Consider the following 18,698-nt stretch of genomic DNA (forward strand, 5'->3'; position numbering starts at 1 on the left):
TGGAAGTGGGTGCAGGTGAGATAAAAACCTGAAACTACGGCCTCGTTCTGGCGGTATGTTGATGGATGGTGAGGTTGGCGCTGCAGGCCAGAGGGCTGGTGAGGCCCATTAAGCCCTGGCAGAACGTTTGGCAAAACTGTCGCCTGCAATGTCTTGGAAGGCAGGCCTCCTTGTCACGGAGCCTCTGGCTGCAGGGGGGTCTTCGGGAAGGCCCAGGATGTTAGCGTTCACTGGCTGCCACGGCCGTCGCCAGGGGGGGCGTTACGAGCAGAAGGTGAGCTCGGATGATAGCTGGTGGGTTTCAAGTGGAAATGGAAGAAAAACCCAGGTGAGGCATCAGAGCTTCACGGGATTGGAAGAAATTGCTTCTGGATCCTAAAAGGTAAGAGATAAGACTGAAAAGTAGTTTGGATTACGAAGACTTCTCTGTTGAACAAAATGAGTCACTCTGTGCCAGCCCGGGCTGAGCGCTTTCCTGCCCGTGTCTCAGAGGGTCTCAGGGTGGAGGCTGGCGGGCGGGGAGATGTGCAGATAAGCAGGGAACACAGCGGGCCCGCGGAGTGTGTAAGACCCCTGCCGCTGCTTCCTGGGACCCGGAAGGCCCACGGCTGCGATCCTCCGTGGGCTTTGCTCAGGGAGGGCCAGGACACCCAGACTAAGAGGTCCCGGAGAGCCCAAGCCTAGCGTCCCCATCGGACCCCCAACCTGCACAAGTAGGGCTCCTTTCCCCGGCACGACTTCAGATGCGGCCATGGAGGTGATGGGCCCAGCAGGGTCCCCGAGGTGGAGGCAGGGGCCGACCACACCCGTCCGGGGTTCACAGGCCTCTGGGCAGCGGGAGGCACAGCTGGGCCCTGATGGGGCTTCGTATCGCCCGAGAGCCTGGGGCCTGAGCTGGATGCGGTGAGCCGGGACTTGGGTGATGAAGTTAGGGTCGTATGTGTGGTCCAGGGCCAGAGGCTGTGGCAGAAATGGCCAGCTGTCCCCATGCCTGTGTGTCCCCGTCCACGAGTTACCGTGTCCTCAGACGTGGCTGCCGGCCAGGGGCTGCGTGTCCTGCCCCGTCTGCTACCTAGACGTGTCCATGCTTCTGGTTCTTGCCATTGGGATTTGAGCGTAAACGATGTGATGCTGTCTGCGCCGGCTGAGGTGGGAACCAGCACCCGGTCTTCTCCGTCCCCTTGTAGTTGTTGGCTGGAAGAAGAGGAGTCTGGGGCCCGAGGGGACGTCAGAGCCACAAGGGGAACGTGGCTGTCGGGACACTGGGGAGCCGCAGCGAGGTCACGGCAAAGGATGGCTCTATCAGGCCTGTGCTTTGAAAAGGCCGGGGCGGCACTGGTGCCAGGCGCCCGAGGCCAGAGGAGCCGAGGCTTAGGGTTAGGAGGTCGTCATGTGCACGACAGCTTTTGTTGTTAAGGTTGTAAGAGAGGAAACGCGGCCCTGCCTTCCCAGGGGACTGTTCATCTAGGCGTCACCTTAAGCCAGTTCGAAATAATCCAAGTGGCATCTTCGGGCACAGAGCAGCCCCCGCCCGACCTCAGCCCCCTTGTGTGATGTGAGCGGACGGGCCCTTCCAGTCCCCAGCCTCTCAGGGCCAGGGAGGAGGCGTGGAAGCTGGCTGAAGGCAGCCTCAGGGTCTTGCCTGTCCCGCCTCTGACCCTGGGGTGACTGTCCTCTCAGGAGCCCCCTTCCCCCAGGTGTGAGCCACCCGACCCCTTGCCCTCCCAGCCCTGCGTCCCGTCGGCCACGCTGGTCCTCCCTGCCCTGCCACTGGCTCAGTTTTGTCTCAGGATCCGGTACCGAGGTCACCACCCCGCCCTCCCCGGCGACACGGAAGGCCGGCCCTCCGGACACAGCACTCAGCCAACGCCTTTGTGCTGGAAGCACGCGGAGACTCTGGATAAAGACCTGGTGCCTGACGGTCAGCGGGGGCAGGACTTGAGGTGGGTGCGCTGTGGGTCCGAGGACTGAGAAGCTGCGAGGGAGTCAGCAAGAGCACACGCCCCATCGTAGGTGGTTGTGGTTAAGGAGGAAGGAGCAGCTATTCTCCTTTGCGACTGCCTGTGTTGTTTTCCCAAATGGCTACTACTTGTTAGCACGTGAATACTCATCAAGTTGTTTGGACCTGGCCTCTTGATAAAGGGAACGATTTGCTGTTTTGGGGGCCTAAGGGTGCTGTGAAAATTCACTGCATACCGAGGGCTGTAGGCAGAGGACATCTGAGACCCTCGATCGAAGGACGGGGCGGGGATGGGGGGACCCAGTTCTGAGCGTCTGGGAGTGGTGACCCTCCCCGCACCCCGAGCTGCTCTGGAGGCTGCGGCGCAGTGGGGTCCGGGAGAGCCAAGTGCCAGGGGCTGCAGGGATGAGGTGGACCCACCGAGGACCAGGGAGCCTCCCGCCCCGCCCTCTGTCCACACCCGCAGTCCCGCAGGAAGGCGGCCCAGGAAGCTGCGGCTGTGCCAGTGCCACCGGACACCGCGTCTGGCCTGGGAGAGTGGCCACGTGCAGTCCCTCCATCTGATCCCCTGGCCGCCGGGCTCCCTCCCCTCAGCGCTCAGGCTCAGCTGATCGGCTGTCTCATCAGTCAGCGCTGGGCTAGGACACACGAGAGGTGTTTGAGAAGGAAGAACACTTTCCGAGAGAGACGGATCGTCTGCCCGGAGAAGGCTGTGCAGAGCATCGCTGGCCCTTGGAAGGAGTAGCGTTTGGAAAGAGACCTGGGGGCAGGGGCGCGTATCCCAGACCAACAGCGTAGAAGGTGTTGCCCCTCCAGCAGGTCTTCCGCAGCCGTGAGGAGCCGGGCAAGGGTTCAGCGTCGCCCTCACGAGCATTGTCTTCTTTTTAACAATAAAAAGGCCAGCTCGTGACTAAGTGCTATGTGCTTTATGGGGACGAATCCTCGGATGGGAATTGCCAGGAGGGACGCCTGCCTCTTGGGAGCTTTGGCACAGCTGGGGGTACGTCCACACCCATTTTGCTGTGGGTCGTGAACCTCCGCGGTTTTTTTGGTGGAGATGTTTGACTCTTGAAATGCTTGGGGATGGGATTTTTGAGGTGATAAAAATTGGAATAGGTTCAATTATGTATAATTCCATCAGCAACAATCTTATTAAAACAGTGAAAATGGACCAAATTCTTCCATGCAAGCCAGTCTGGTGTTATAATTAAAAATCCAAACCCAAACCAGACCAAAAAAATAAATTGGAGACTGAAAGGCCATGCTGATAATTTACAAATAAAATTTGCCAGGTAAACGAGACCATCGTGAACAAGAGATTACATGGACCACAAAGTAGCTCACTAATTTGTTAAATATTTATACCGAGAAGAAACGATAACTTTTGGTTCGTCAGCAAAGGTACAAGTTATATTAAATGGTTTTGTCATAAATATAAATCCCTAGAAACACTTATCTGAATACCCCTAACGTGAGGAGGTCATTCATCACAATTCACTAGTTCGTTCAAATTGCTAAACACAAATATCTCCATCCTCACCCCCAAGAAAACCCTCCTAAATGAGCGGTTGTTTCTGTGACTGCTGACAAGTGAGACGGAAGCTCGGGAATCTTGGTTTGCTGTGCTCAGTGTTAAACACACACTGAGTAGTGTGGGGTTTGTAAGACGGATGCCATTTACCTGTTCAGATCATGGGCCAGGCAGGATTTTAGGGTATGGGAGATTTCCCTTCCCAGCCTATCTCGATGGCTCGTGTGCGGAAAGACCTCTCTCAGCTGCCAGCACAGACAGATCCATCTCCCACATCCCCCAAGTCTTTCCAGAAGCCCCCAGGATGGGGTGGTAGTGAGACGGCTGGCCCCCCCGGGATGGCAGGGGAGGCGACTGTCACATCCTTGACCTCTGTGTCCTTCCCCCTACCCGCCCCCCCGCCATTACTCTCTGGACATTTATCTGCAATCATGCTTGCCTTCTGCACGTCTGCGTAGTTTTACCTTCACACTCATGTGTCTAATTTCTTTTTTTTTTTTTAAACTTAAATTGAAGCTAGGTTTTTTTTTTTTTAATTAATTAATTAATTATTTATTTATTTTTGGCTGTGTTGAGTCTGTTTCTGTGCGAGGGCTTTCTCCAGTTGCGGCAAGCGGGGGCCACTCTTCATCACGGTGCGCGGGCCTCTCACTGTCGCGGCCTCTCTTGTTGCGGAGCACAGGCTCCAGTCGTGCAGGCTCAGTAGTTGTGGCTCACGGGCCTAGTTGCTCCGCGGCATGTGGGATCTTCCCAGACCAGGGCACGAACCCGTGTCCCCTGCATCGGCAGGCAGGTTCTTAACCACTTAACCATTAATGGTTAATGGTTCTTAACCATTTCTACTTGTTGTTGTCGGTGTGTGTGTGCAGGCGTGCACGTGCCTGTTTATCTCTTAAAAGAATATCTCCAGGAGAGACCAGTTTCTTGACAACTGCTTTCTGATCCAGGAGATCCTCAGCTTTTTGAAAATCAGTGACGCCAGAGCCAAAGACAGTGACCAACTTCCTGCCACCACGCACTCGCCTGATGCTGGCCTCGTGCGGGGTCCGGGAGCTGGCTACCGGCTCCGCCGTCTGACAGCTGCGCTATCTGAGCAGGGACAGGATAGTCTGGGACGTCCCGGAGACACAGTCTTGCCGATGGAGAAGTTACATCTTAACAGTGTCACCAGCTTCTGTATCCACTGCGCACTTTCTGTCTCATCGACCTTCCTGGTGAGGATGGGAAACGGGGTGGGGAGGGGGAGAGAGTCCCAGAAACAACTTTTGGCTAAACACGCATTTTGTAGCAAAGACTCGGACTGGACTTCTGCTCTTGTCCAGAAAAGAAACCACTACATTCTTGGTTGACATTCATTGGAAGGTGAGGATTGAGGGTTAAATTAAATTAAAAACTAAACTATAAGGTTTATTTACATTTAAAAACCGTGAAGCTGTAGATTTGTCCGGAGATAATCAGCCCTGGGAGGCACCCTTTCTCAGCTGCCCACAGTAACCAGGTTTCCAGGAGGCAGAGTCACCGCGGACGGATGCTGAGCAGCTCGGAAGCGCATCGGGCCCCTAGATCCCGTGGGCGGGTGGGTGACGGGGACCGTCCCCAGGGCCTGCTCTCCTGTGTCACAGGCCAGGTGAGCACCTGATCGCATCCTTTTGTGAAACAAAGCACAGCGTGAGTTCCTCGTCGCACCTGCACGGAGGGTGGTGGCTGAGGAAGGTAAGTAGGGACCATGGGGGCCCCCGTCAGCCCCTCCCGACCGAGGTCCCTGCTCTGCCTGCGGCCCCGTCCACCGGCTTCGTACTCACTCTAACTTCGGCCTCATCCACAAAGACAGGAGGATGAACCCGGCAACCTGAACAAGTCAAGAGTTTTTTACAAGGTGGTGACAAGGTTTTGAGAATTCTATTTGGTTTGTGGGTAGGGAGAAAGGTTTGGGGGTTCTGGTCCTGAGTCCCAGAAGCAACTCCTAAGCACATTGCAGGTCACGTCAGCTAAATCCCGGACTGTTGGTAACTTGAGGCCAACAGTGGGTCCTTCTCCATCGAATACCTGAAATCTGCTTGTGGAGCCAATCACATCTCTCAGAAGTGCCCCAAACATGGGCACCTCACGAGCCTCCAACCTCCCCAGCTCTCTGGGTATTTTTGGTTGCGCTAAGAACCAAATCTCCTCTCCCCAAACGCGCACGGAGGTCCCCACCGTGGAGCTCGGCACCAGAAGGACCACACCTCGTTAAGATGGAGCTGCTCGCCAGGTAATCTGTTTACCTGTGCGGTGCTGGAAATGGGACCTGGCCATTGGGTTGCTTAACAGACTCAAATATCCTCACATTTACTGGCTGGGGTATTGTTCCATTCAATTCAAATTACGGTGCCGTGATGGGTCTGGAAGTGTTTCCTAACGGATTTTGTAGCACAGATGTACTTCACGTGTCAGGGAGAAACGCCAGAAGCAGCCAAAGGGGCGGAGGAATAAGAATAAAATAAAAGGAACTTCATGATCATTGTGAAAAATGTGTGGAGTGCAGCTGGCGTGGAATTCTAGAAAGTGGACCTGGCTGGAACCAGCCAACGAGATGCGTGCACTTCCCTTCCTGCGCTTGTGAATCACTGCCGCTGAGTGTTCCAATGTTTACACTTTAGCGTTGAAACTGTGCAAAGCTGTGATCGAAAATGACGTTGCTGTTAATTGGAAATGCCCCTCTAAGCCTGGAGAAATTAGTCTCAGGGCGAAGAAGAAGGGAAGGTCTGCCACAAGAGGTCAGCTACTCTGTGATTTGGAAAGGGCGTCTCCGCTGACCTGGAGATTTATTCAGGACTCACAGCCCGATGACAGAAGGAGAAAGAACAGGTTCCTTTCAGGTTGCTCTGTACGTTGACACACATATAATTTAAATATTTATCCACTGGGAGAGGCTGCAGTGCGGGGCCCACCGGTGCCAACGGGACCGGTCCTGGTGGCGGAGTCGTGCTGACTCTGGCTGCTTTATGCCCCCGATTGAATAACACACAGCCCTTTTCTCGAGAGACCCCCACTATGATTTCAAAACACATCAGTTTCAATTAACTCTGAGGAAAAAAAACGTGATCACTAATTCTGGGCTGTAGTTACTTATTGTGGAGCTGGCTGCTTTGAATTTGAAAAGGGTTTGATGGAGACTTAACCAAATGACACACAATAATGGAAGATTTTTTTTTTTTTGTATTATACCTGGAGTGATACAATTGCCAAATAATGTGCTTTTTGGCATCTAAAATAAATTACACCAGAACCTGTGCACTGGAGAAAATCTAAAACACAGTGGTGAGTATGACATGGACCAAATCGTTCTCCAAGAGTAGAAGGCGGTTGTTTTTGTTGATGTGTCTTTATTTGTTTTAGTTATTCGAATGCAGAGCTTATCATTGGTTTACCACCGACACCGTCAACCGCCAGCAGGCCCCTCCTTAGAGGTGTGCTTTGGGGGGGTGAGGTCCCTTGGGGGTCACGTGCACTCAGAAGAGCTGGGGTCCCGGAGGCAGGGCGGGTTTGTAGGCTGGTCAAGGCCGGGTCGTCTGTTTCTTCAGGATCCTGCTGTCACTTTGCCCAGCACTGATCCTTTCTAATCCCGTGTCTTGTTTTCACAATTCCTGAAAAGAGTCAGAGTAGGCACAGCCCTTGTTAGTTCTGGTTGATCATGACTCATCAGGAAGCTGTATTTGCGTTATACTTGTGTGTGTATATACAGCCCAAGAGGTCCAGAGTTTCCAAGTTAGTTTCACTCACGATTTAAAGTTTGGACAATGTGAGCTTTCATCAGAGAGAAATGAAGAAAAGGAAATTCTGTAAGATACTAGAAGGCTGGGTCGGGTGGATTTTCTTCACTGCAGAGGCAGTGGGGCTGCCTGGCTTTACCCTCTGTGGACGGGGTTCCTCACGCTGGCAGCCTCCCGGCCCGGCCTTTGCTCTGTCCCCCCACGGACTCTCGGTGCCACGGCCGTCAGGGTGACTGGCAGACAGAAGGGGTCACGGGGTGAGAAGGGGGCCAGCGAGGGGTTCTCCTCTCCCTCCGCCTTCATTCTGGGCGGGCCTCAAGCTCTGGGTCCAGGTGGGGCTCCTGAAAGACCCAGGTGACCCTTCGGGCCACTTCCCACGGGCACCGGTTTGGGGACGTCTGGGTGACGGATGGGGATGCCCGGCCCGACAGGTGGATGCCCAGCCAGGCGCTGGGGCCGACTCCGGAAGTCTGAGACAAGTCCTGCTGTAAAGTTGTCCCTGGGGAGTGTCTGAAAGGAGAGAGAGGAGGAGGGAAACCCTAGCGGGACCCACGGGTTGGGTTTTCTTAGGCTCCGTGCCGCTAACACTGGGGGTCACTTGGGCCCAGATGTCATCTCTATGCAGAAAAAGTTCTAAATTATCGGTTGAGTTTTCAGCGACAGGATTCCTTTTTCATTTTAGATAATTTGTTGCTGGTGTAGGTACTTGCTCTGCAGTTTGGTCCCTCACGGCTGCTTACCGAGACCGTGGACGATCTTAAAGGGTAGGTGACCTCCTGGGAGTGTCAACTAACTCACTGTAGAGTTTGATAAAACAAGTGACAAAGAGCCATCCCTCCTCCCCCCAAACACACACTGGGGGAAGACGGCCCCTGTCTGGGGATGTCCTTAGACTTGTTTCAAACCTGTGCTCTGCACGCAGCGGGACGGGAGGGGCAGAGCCCTCGACCCTGGGGAGCGGGCGGGGGGACAGGGGCCTGAGAGGACAGTGGGAAGGCAGCGGCTGGGGCCCTGCAGTGACCCGATGCTGCCCAGAGGAACAGCTTGACCAGAGTGCTGGGGTGGTCGGCCGCCCGGAAACGCTTCTGTTTTATGGAAACACACCACCAGCTCGGAGTGAAAGAGCCCAGCCTCTTGCGGGCACTGGGGAGGCAGTCCTGTTTGTTACATCCAGCAGCCGCCTCCTGTTGGGAAAGGCAGAGGGGGCCTCTGACTCCCATCTCGAGGATCCTGGGGGTGGCCTCTGGGTCATGACCCACGGAAGCTTCTCCTTCCCCTAGTCCCCTCTTGCAGCAAAATAATACTTTTTAAAAAAAAAAGCCTGATTCCCAATAGATAAATAGTAATTACAATGATGATTGCATAAGCCTAATAAGTACTGAACTGTTTTTCAGGGCAGGAAGCTCAGGAAGCTTGCCTTTCACAAAGTGAGGAACACAATCCCAGCAGCTGTCTTACTTTTTTTTAAAAGTAATATTTTCATGCTTATGAGCGATTTGCTGTTTAAAAGGACTGATGAGCACGGTTGTTCCCGCCCCATGCGCCTTCCCGGGGCTGACACACTAGCCCAGCGCCATCCTGTAACCGCTAAATCTACCTGCTTCCCCAGTTTCCTGATGTGGCCTTGTTAACTCAGCTCTGTTTACCCATATGGGAGAAGGTGACTGACCAGATGTTCTGATTTTTAAAAGATCTGTTGGGGTCACAGCAATTTCCGCTGGGAGATTGAATTGTCCCAGATTTTCCTGCTGAGAGCCGAGGGGTACAACTTGCTAGCAAAGTGGAGCTGTTCAGTTACCTGGGAGCCTGGGAGGGGCGGGAGGGAGGGAAAAGTCCCCAGAGCTGAGCTGAGCACAGACTGACACATGAAAGATGACGGACGGCATTTCTGATGCCTTTTGCTGTCAAACGGTAGAGCCGTCCTAAGGATGGTCCAGAGCCAAAAGGTCGAGAAGGGGGGATGTCTGTGTCCCCTGGGGCGGGGCTCGCACTCCCCTCCTGGGTTTGGGTGGGGTTCCCTCCCCTGGGCTCTGAGACCGGAGAAGAAGGAGGAAGGGGGGCTGTGAGCCGTGACGTGCTCTCCTGCAAACCCACTGGGCGCAGAAGTGAGCCCCGTGTCGTGCAGTGTAAATCACGTCCATAGAACGAGAGGGTCTCTACCTCCTGAATATGGACCGGAGGCTCTGCATGGCCCCAGGTAAAGCCGGGATCAACAGTCCCATCGACCAGACGGCCCCTCTCCCCCACCTGCCACGTTCCCTCCTGACAACAAAGGCTGCTTGCTTAGTTACCCGAAGACCTGTTATAATATTTTGCTTTCTAAAGAGATTTGGAAGCCGCCTGCCAGGACTTTGGCATTTTCTCTGCAATGAAGCGCTTCAGGCCCGGTGCTGGAGCTCACAGTTCTGCCCCCGCCGTGGCCAGGAGATGGGTCAGGAAGCACGGGATCCGGGCAGAAATGATGATCGATTTAATCACATAATCAGCGGCCCACATTTCAGGCTAAGATAGCAAATCCATAACAGCCTCCCGCACACCCACCTTACAAATTCCCCCGCAAACACGGCGTGCGCTCGGCAAACAAGCGGAGCGCAGGGGCGGCCTCACTCAGAGGCCGGCTGCTGCGCCTGGAGCTGAAATATGCTTGGAGTTAAATGTTATCAATCAGCCGTGAGAGGCCTGTCTGCTAACATAATGACATTGGCAGGAGGATTAGAGGATGCTTTCTTGCCATAATCTAGAAGCATCTTTCAGACAAAACTCTGCGGGAAATCAATCGTGTGCAAGGAGCTGCCTGGGAGGTTGTTGGGTGTCACGTGGAAGGGATGTGGCCCTGTGGTCTCACCGTGGCCGCTTTATCTCGTGAGACCTGGGCCTTTGGTTCTGGTCGCATCCGACGCAGAACTGGTGCTCCCGATCCAAGCGCGGGTGGAAGCGGGCGTGGAGCCAGCATCTCAGGGCCGGCGAGCGCCCTCGGGCCCTTCCTCCCGCGCTGGGGCCGCAGAGCTCAGACCCCCCGACGGCCTCTGGCTGCCACTGCGGAGCCGCTGTCAGCTCCAGGTGGCTGCAGCCTGGTGGCCACGGCGTGGCCGGGGTCACCGTGGGAGCACCTGCACCGCGTGGGCTGACTCCCGGGCTCTGGAGGCTCCGCGGTGGTTCAGCAGGGTCCCCAAGCGCCAGCGAGGACGGAGCGGGGGGCGCAGGGCCTACACCTCTGTCCGTAGGATGTTCCCGACGCAGGTGAGGTCGGCCACGTGGCCGGGCCATCCTGGACGGCACGCTGGCAGCACAGCTGAGTGCACAGAACCTAGAGCTGGGGGCGGGGCGTTGGGGGAGCAGGGCTGGGCCAGCGCCTGGTGACGGGGCGGGGACCGGCAGAGGGTACTCCCCCTGGTCTCCAGCACAGAGGCACATGCAGGGGGCTGAGAGACCCCATCTATGGGCGCGTCCAACCTTCACCCCGACTGAGCCGGGCGTCGCGACCCAGAGAGCAGGGCCGAGAGCTTGATGGACCGGGGCTGGGGCTCACCTGCAGAGCAGGCCAGGAGGCCCTGTGGCCATGGGACGCAGGTCGCCAGGTCACAACTCATCGGTCACAGGTCTTTCATCTCATAATGTTCATTACATTCCAAGATTTTCTTCTCTTTATCACCTGTTTTAAATTATTTTCTCTAAGTCTTACCTTCTCCCACATCTTCACACTCCGGGAACGATTCTTTGAGGGCTGTGGTGACTGCGGGGTGTTGGGGGGCAGGCAGCCTCAGTGGGAGGCCGGGGGTCTCCTGGGTCAGAGCGGGTCCCGGTCAGCGGCCGCGGCGCTCGGGGCGCCATCCCCACCTGGGCCCCGCGCGGCGCCCACGGCGGCTGAACTACCCCTCCACTGTCCTTTCCAAGAGGACCGTGAACTGTAGGTGAAATTGACAGCGTGCTTTTGGAAAGTAGAGTTACGAGCAGAGGCAAGGCCGGCAGCTCTCGTGGGGGACCTGATGGTCAGGGACGCGTCTGCTTCGGGACGGGTGGTGGCCCAGCTCCAGCCCCGGCTCAGAACCAGAGAGCATCACTCCTGAGGCTGGGGCGACTCTGCTGACGCTTTCCCCTCTGGCCCACAGAGAAAGCCGCGTCCGCGGGGCCGCCCGTGGCCCACGGAGCAGCAGGTGGGAGGGGGCCCCCCCAGTCCCTGGGCTCCTGTCCCCCCTCCAGCCGTCCTGGGGGCACCTGCCCAGGAAGCTCCACACAGAGGCCTCACCTGTGTGGGTTACCAGGGCAAAGACACAAAAGGAAAAAGGAGAACGAAGACCGTGTGCTCTTCCTTCCCCAGGGCCTCAGCTGGAGCAAAGGTGAACCGTGTGAGTCCCTGCAGGCATGGCCCGCCTTTCCCGGGAAACGGTCAGATGGGGCCGGGCCCACTGAGCCTCGGGCCTTCTGATTCTCTTTCCACTTTTTCTGCTATGGTCAAGCTCCTTTGGCAGAGCAGGCCTGGCAAACCCTGTGGCGGGTGAGGAATTTCTTCTCTGTTTGAAAAACACAAGAAGGCCCCAGGAAAACGGCCAAGTGTACAAGACCGAGTGCGTCCAATGCGTCCGTGCCTGTGCGTTGTTATTTCTTCTCCTTCCTGAGGCCCAGGCCCGTTCTATTTAAATTCCTTACATACATATAAGTGATGTTATCTTGAAAAGTAGAAAAAAATACAGAAAACCACAAAAGTGAGTATAATAAGTTCTCAAAGCTGTATAACCCCAATAGACAGATGCTAATGTTATTTCCCTTGCACTGTGGTTGTGGACGAATACTTTGTTCTTACACTGAAATCTCCTCGTTTGGATTAAAAGTGATGACTCGACTTCTACCCTGTGACACCAACGGGCCTGAGGTGCCACTGGGAGCCACACTTTGAAGTAGAAACAAAGTGATGTGCGTGGGGACTCACGTCTGAAAAAGCCTGTTCGCAGATAAAATGTCCAGAGCAGCCTCTTCCGATGCCCAAGATGTAAGGCTTCAGGAGGACCCTGCGTGATGCCCTGGAAGGCTTCACCCTCCGAGGACCCCCATCTCCACCACCGGCCCCTTGGACAAGGCGGTGGAAATCACCCAATTGGAACAGCAAAAAGAAAAAAAGATTTTTAAAAATGCAGATAGTTTAAGGGGCCTCTGGGACAACATGGAGGGTACTAACACTGACATTAAAGGGGTCACAGAAGGAGAGGAGAGAGAGAAGGGGACAGAAAACCTATCTGAAAAAATAACGGCTGAAAAATTCCCTAACCTGGGGAAGAAAACAGATGTCCAAGTCCAGGAAGCACAGAGAGTCCCAAACAAAATTAACTAAAAAGATCCGTACTAAGACACATCATAATTAACATGTCAGAAGTTAAAGATAAAAAGAGAATCTTTAAAGCAGCAGGAGAAAAACAACTAGCTATGTATTGTACAAGGGAACCCCCATTAGATTATCAGCTGATATTTCAGCAGAAGCTCTGCAGGTCAGAAGAAACAAACACAAAGTGATGAAAGGAAAAAACCTACAACCAAGAATACTCTACCCAGCAAGGTTATCAATTAGAGCTGAAGGAGAGATAAAGGGTTTCCCAGACAAGCAAAAGCTAAAGCAGTTCATCACCTCTAAGTTGCCCGTACAAGAAATGTTAAGGGGACTTCTTTAAACAGAAAAGAAAAGGTCATAACTAGAAACAAAAAAAATTATGAAAGAAAAAGTCTCACTGGTAAAGGCAAACATATAGTAAAGATAGTGGATCAACCACCTGTAAAACTAGTATAAAAGTTAAAAGACAAAAGTAGTAAAATCACCTACATTTAAAATAGTTAAGCAATACACAAAACAAAAAGATGTAAAATATGATGTCCAAAACATAAAACGTGAGGGGAGAGTAGAAATGTTAGTGCTTTTAGAATGTGCTCGAATGTAAGTGACCATCAACTTAAAGCACATTGCTACATACATAGGTTGTTACATGTGAACTTCATGGTAACCACAAACCTCTATTATATACACAAAAAATAAAGAGAAAGGAATACAAACAATGCTAAAGAGAGTCATCAAATCATAAGGGAAGAGAACAAGAGAGGAAGACAGGATGAGAGAACTATAAAAACAACCAGAAAACAATCAACAAAAATGGCAATAAGTACATACTTATCAATAATTACTTTAAATGTCAATGGACCAAGTGCTCCAATCAAAAGACAGAGAGTGGCTGAATGGTTACAAAACAAGACCCAAATCTATGTTGCCTGCAAGGGGCTCACTTCAGAGCTAAAGCCATTGATGGGTGAATGGATAAAGAAGTGGTTTTTATACACCGTGGAATATTACTCTGCCGTAAACAATGAAATCTTGCGATTTGCAACATCACAGATGAAACTAGAGGGCATTAGGCTAAGTGAATAAGTCAGAGTAAGACAAATACTGTGTGATTTCACTTATACGTGGAATCTAAAAAACAAAACAAATGAACAAACAAAACAGAAACAGATTCACAGATACAGAGAACAAACAGGTTGTTGTCGGAGGGAAGGGGGTGGGGGGTTGGATGAAATAAGGGAAGGGGATTAAGAGGCACAGACTTCCAGCTATGAAATAAACAAGTCACAGGGATGTCATAAATAAGTCACAGCTTAGGGAATATAGTCAGGAATATTGTCATAACTTTGCATGGTGACATGGTAACCGGACTTAACCGTGGTGATCACCTCGTAATGCACAGAAATGTTGAATCACTATGTTGTGTACCCGAAAATAATACAGTATTATATGTCAACTACACTTCAATAAAAAAAGGGAAAACCAGTAAGCAGGACATTTCTGTACTGTCTTTGCCATTTCCTGGAATCCATAGTTATTTCCACATAAAATGTTTTAAAAAAACAACCCTCTCCCACCTGGTTCGTGTTTATTTTGCTTACTTAGGTCTACATATGAAGCGGGACCTCAGGGTGGGGACGGTCATGGGGGGCTGAAGTTCAGGGGCCTCACTCATACCCAGGCCTCCCCCGGCTTCACACTGGAGCATTTTCACGCTGTTCTAAACACACTTCTCAAGCGTAAGAATTTGGTGATGTAAGTATTTGAAAGCTACCGAGTCGGTTTTTCTCTGACCATGGCTGCCCTGGCCTGCCCGCTGAGTCCCGCTCTGGCCTCCTCACGTGCGGGATCTTGTGCTTCTCTCTTCGTCGAGAACACAGGTCGTGGGCTGTGGTTCAGTCGGCAGGTCCTGACTTCATGTGCCGGCTCATCAAAGAGAGAAGGGACAGGTACACATCAGAACGGGCCTGGGGGTGCCGGGAGCACGGAGGGAAGGAAGATGGGGAGGAGAGAGAGCCTGCTCTGGGTTCCCGTTTATGAGGAAGTCTGTGTGGCATGTGGACGGCTGGAGATGCCTCTTGGAAGGTTTTTTTATTATTTGGAATTTGTTTCAGTCAATATACTTACTTCTCTGATCATTTTCTCCCATCCAAAAAAAAAAAAATTACGCTTATGAACAATTCTGCTTTATTGTGAGCTACTTTTATTCACAGGTTATGTAGGTATTGCATAAGCTTATAGATCTTATAGGAGATGAACTAAATTTGCATGAAATGTCAAATCAATGACCAAAGAAAAATGAAGTTTGTATATTTTCACCCCACCCCGACCCCTTTCCAATGTCTTTGCCCAACTAGCTAACCTCATCCACACACCTCTGGAAACTGAACATGGAAACATCCATACGAAAATATTGTTTTTAATGGTGAAAGTTTTCTTTAAAGCAAAATTGTGTTAATAGCATGCTTTCTTTCAGTCGTTTAAATACCCTGCGTCCTGGAGAAACAGAAAGGCTAAATTCATTAGGGATAAATTATTAACTTAAATCTTCAAAGCCAAAGCTTGGAAGAAGAAAGGCTCACCAAATGGAGAGCGCAGCACAGCGGTGCATAACTTCATACCATTGTTTGTGTATTATTACAGCTATTATAGCTAATTGATGCACTAGCAGTTAATTAGTAGCCTGGATTCTCCAAACGTTTTGCAGGACAATTATGCCGCACCGCTTTCGAAGGGCTCCGTGTTTGGGGGAGATATTTGGCTATACCTCTGCGAGCCATCCTCCGGTCACCCTGCTCTCCTCCTCGCGCCCGGCTAAGGCGGAGAAGGTAAACAAAAGGCGCCTAAATAACCTTGCAGTTGTCATACCCCACACTGTCCTCCGTTGCCTTTGCCCAAATAAAACTCTCTTTATGGTTTTTGTTTATTTAGTGGTGGGCAAAAGATAGAATGAGTCGAAGGAGATCCGGAAGCAGCAGACACCGCGGCAAAGGCGTGACATGCGGGCCTGGTCTGAGCACTTGTCATTCGTCAGTGTGTCCGGTGGTCCCACCCCCAGAGCCAAGAACTCCAGCGGCAAATTCAAGGGACCCGTGGGGTGATGGCGTGGTTATGTGTTCACCCCACCGAGACCATGCGTTTCTCTGGACAGAGAAGACGGGTTTAGGGTTGTCACATTGTCTCGGGGGTTCCTGTTTTATTCCGCTTTGGCTTTGGTTTCCCAGCTTTTGTGCTTTTAGATCCTGTGCACGTAACCAGCTTGATGGGGATGGAGAGGTCCTGTCTTAGGAGGAGAGCCGTGTCTGCAGACACCAGGGCAGCAGCAGACCCAGGTTGGCACGAATGTGTCTTGCTCTTTTCATGCCAGTTTCAGAACAGTAAGGACAGCGTGTGCATAGACCATCTTTAGGTTAAAGAACAGATTTTTCCTGGCCATGTTTTTTCTGCTTCCCGCCTCGTGGTCTGGTTCTAGTTTCTGCGCAAGCCGAGTGGGTGACACCACGGCAGGCGCCCGGGTTTCATGTCCTGTGACCAGAACGCGATGCAGGTGTGAGATCACACGACTACACGACCTCCCGACGTGGGGGGCATGGCCCGTCTCCACCCGTCCTGAGTAGATACTGTAATGCCCCTTTACACATGAAAAAGCTGAGACTCAGAAAGGTTAAAGGAGGCACATAGCAGCTAGTACTGGGCAGAACTGGGACTTAAATCCACGTCTTCGGGCTGTCTGTGCTCCCTTCTTACTAGTTGGTGTGGAAAATCCATTTGAGTCCAGAGCACATTTTATATTAAGAATTTACCGATTCGGGCTTCCCTGGTGGCGCAGTGGTTGAGAATCTGCCTGCCAATGCAGGGGACACAGGTTTGAGCCCTGGTCTGGGAAGATCCCACATGCCGCGGAGCAACTAAGTCCGTGAGCCACAGTTACTGAGCCTGCGCGTCTGGAGCCTGTGCTCCACAACAAGAGAGGCCGCGATAGTGAGAGGCCCGCGCACTGCGATGAAGAGTGGCCCCCGCTTGCCGCAACTAGAGAAAGCCCTCGCACAGAAACGAAGACCCAACGCAGCCATAAATAAATTAATTAATTAAAAAAGAAAAAAAGAATTTACCGATTCGTATCTAGAGTGGTAGGAGCTAAATGACGACGTAAGAAAAGCTATTTCCTCTGAACCGCTCATTTGGAGAAAATAGCGTCATCTGAATTAGACTTGACGTCCGGAAAATCTTTCTGGAGGAGGCACCGTTTGAGCTGTGTTTTGAGGGATGAGAAGGAGTTGGGTAATAATCCGGGGGCGGGCCTTTTAGGCAGAGGGAACAGCATTGTGAAGGCCTTGAGGCAAGGAGGAAAGAGTTTACGCGGATGAGCTAGAGGTGGGCAGTGGTCCGAGCAGGGGGCTTTCTGGGGGTTGAGTCGGGGGTGAAATTTTGTCCTGAGAGGTATGGGGAGCTGCTGAGGGACTGCTGGCAGAGGATCGATTTCATGAAGTTGCACTTTCGATAGATCCTGATTGAAGAAGGGCCGGAGTGCAGGGGTGCAGTCACTCAGTTAGGCACGAGCAGGTGTAAAACATGGCAGGGCTGTTGGGGAGAGGGGTGGGTGGCCTGCGGGGCCTGGAGTCTGGTTGAGGGGGTGTGGGCGGGCGGGGGGAAGTCACAGTGACCCTGGGTTCCTGGCCGGGACCCTGGGGCACCCTTGCTGTTCACCAGGAGACCAGGCATGGGTGGGCATGGGGCATCCGGCCGGTCAGAGCATGCGGGGTCTGCTGGGGGCCTTGGAAAGTGTGTTTGGGGGCCGATCGCACAGAAGTAGTTAAAGCTCTGGATCGGGACGGTGTCTCAGGGGAGAGAACGTGGAATTTGGGACGCAGAGCGGCACTGATGCTCTGGCAGACGTGGGTGTGGCCTATGCCCGAGGGTGAGCCGGTGGCTGGGAGGAGGAGAGTCGGGGGGCGTGGTTCCGGGGAGGTCTCAGAGCAGGGCCAGGACGAGGAGGCTCGGCTCCCTGGTGTAACGCAGGAGAAGATGCAAGGAGGTGAGGACGCAAAAGCAAGGCTGAACTTGACGGTGGGGCTGCAGGGGGCTCCGGGGAGGAGCCGGGCGGGGAGGGGGGTCGGGGCGTCGGGGGAGGCTGCCTGTCTAACTGGGGAGATCAGGTGTGTCTGAGAGCGGAGGGAAAGGCAGGAGGGGCAAGGGTACGGGAGACAGGCGCAGGCCCGGGGCGGCTGAGGTCCTCAGAACAGGCCAGACGCTCATGGGGCGTCGGTGCCCAGAGGCTGAACCTAAACTCACAGAGGAAGCGCACGTCTGCCGCCTGGGGAGGGGCTGTGTGCCTGAGCGGGACACGGGGTCCTGCACTGATGCAGTCAGGCCTCCCCCATCCGTCCTCAGCCCGAGGGACCGAGCGGGCCGGACCTTTCCAACAGTCTCTCTGCGGGCATTCGCCTGCATTCCGCTTGTGCTCAAATGCAATTTCATAGGCTGCTTTCCCTCTTAATCAGCTTCCAGACGCAGCGGCTCTCGGGTAACAGGGGCTCGTGTTCCCCGGTGTGCAATCCAGGGTCCACCTGGACCGCATTCTCATGCGTCAGCACTGGGCTGAAGTGCTGGGTGGACCCGGCTCCGGGGCGTCCGTCCGCCTGTCCTGGCAGAAGTGGGGCTGGCCTCTAGCCAGTAGCCACGGAACTCTCCAGAACGAGGCGCCCTGCAGGCCGACTGTGGCCTGAGCTGCCCGGCTCTCGTCCTGGTTGCTGACCAGGTCACTGAGCTGTAAGAGGTCATGCTGTCAACCCCAAGACCCTCGTCTCTGAGGTGAGACCTGGGCCCCTTCACTGCCCAGCTCAGGCCCATCCCCTCAGGCACCTGTGCCCGGAAGCTTCTCTGCTCCCACAAGGGCTGCTGGGGGCTGGGGAGGGGAGGGCTGCGGGTGTGCTTGGGTGCCTGAGGAGTGGAGACCCCGTTTCTCCAGCAGCTGTTCCTTCTGGGAGGGGCAGCTTATTCACCCCACCCCCTCCTCCTAAACAGACTGACCTATGGCTGAACACCGGGGGTCCTTCCCACCCAGTCACCTGTCCTGCAGGACCAGCCCCAGGTGAATGCTCCGCTCCGGATCCCGTGGGGCCCTTCCCACGACTA

The sequence above is a fragment of the Balaenoptera acutorostrata genome, chromosome 13, assembly GCF_949987535.1.
Source record: "Balaenoptera acutorostrata chromosome 13, mBalAcu1.1, whole genome shotgun sequence".
Taxonomy (NCBI): Eukaryota; Metazoa; Chordata; class Mammalia; order Artiodactyla; family Balaenopteridae; genus Balaenoptera; species Balaenoptera acutorostrata.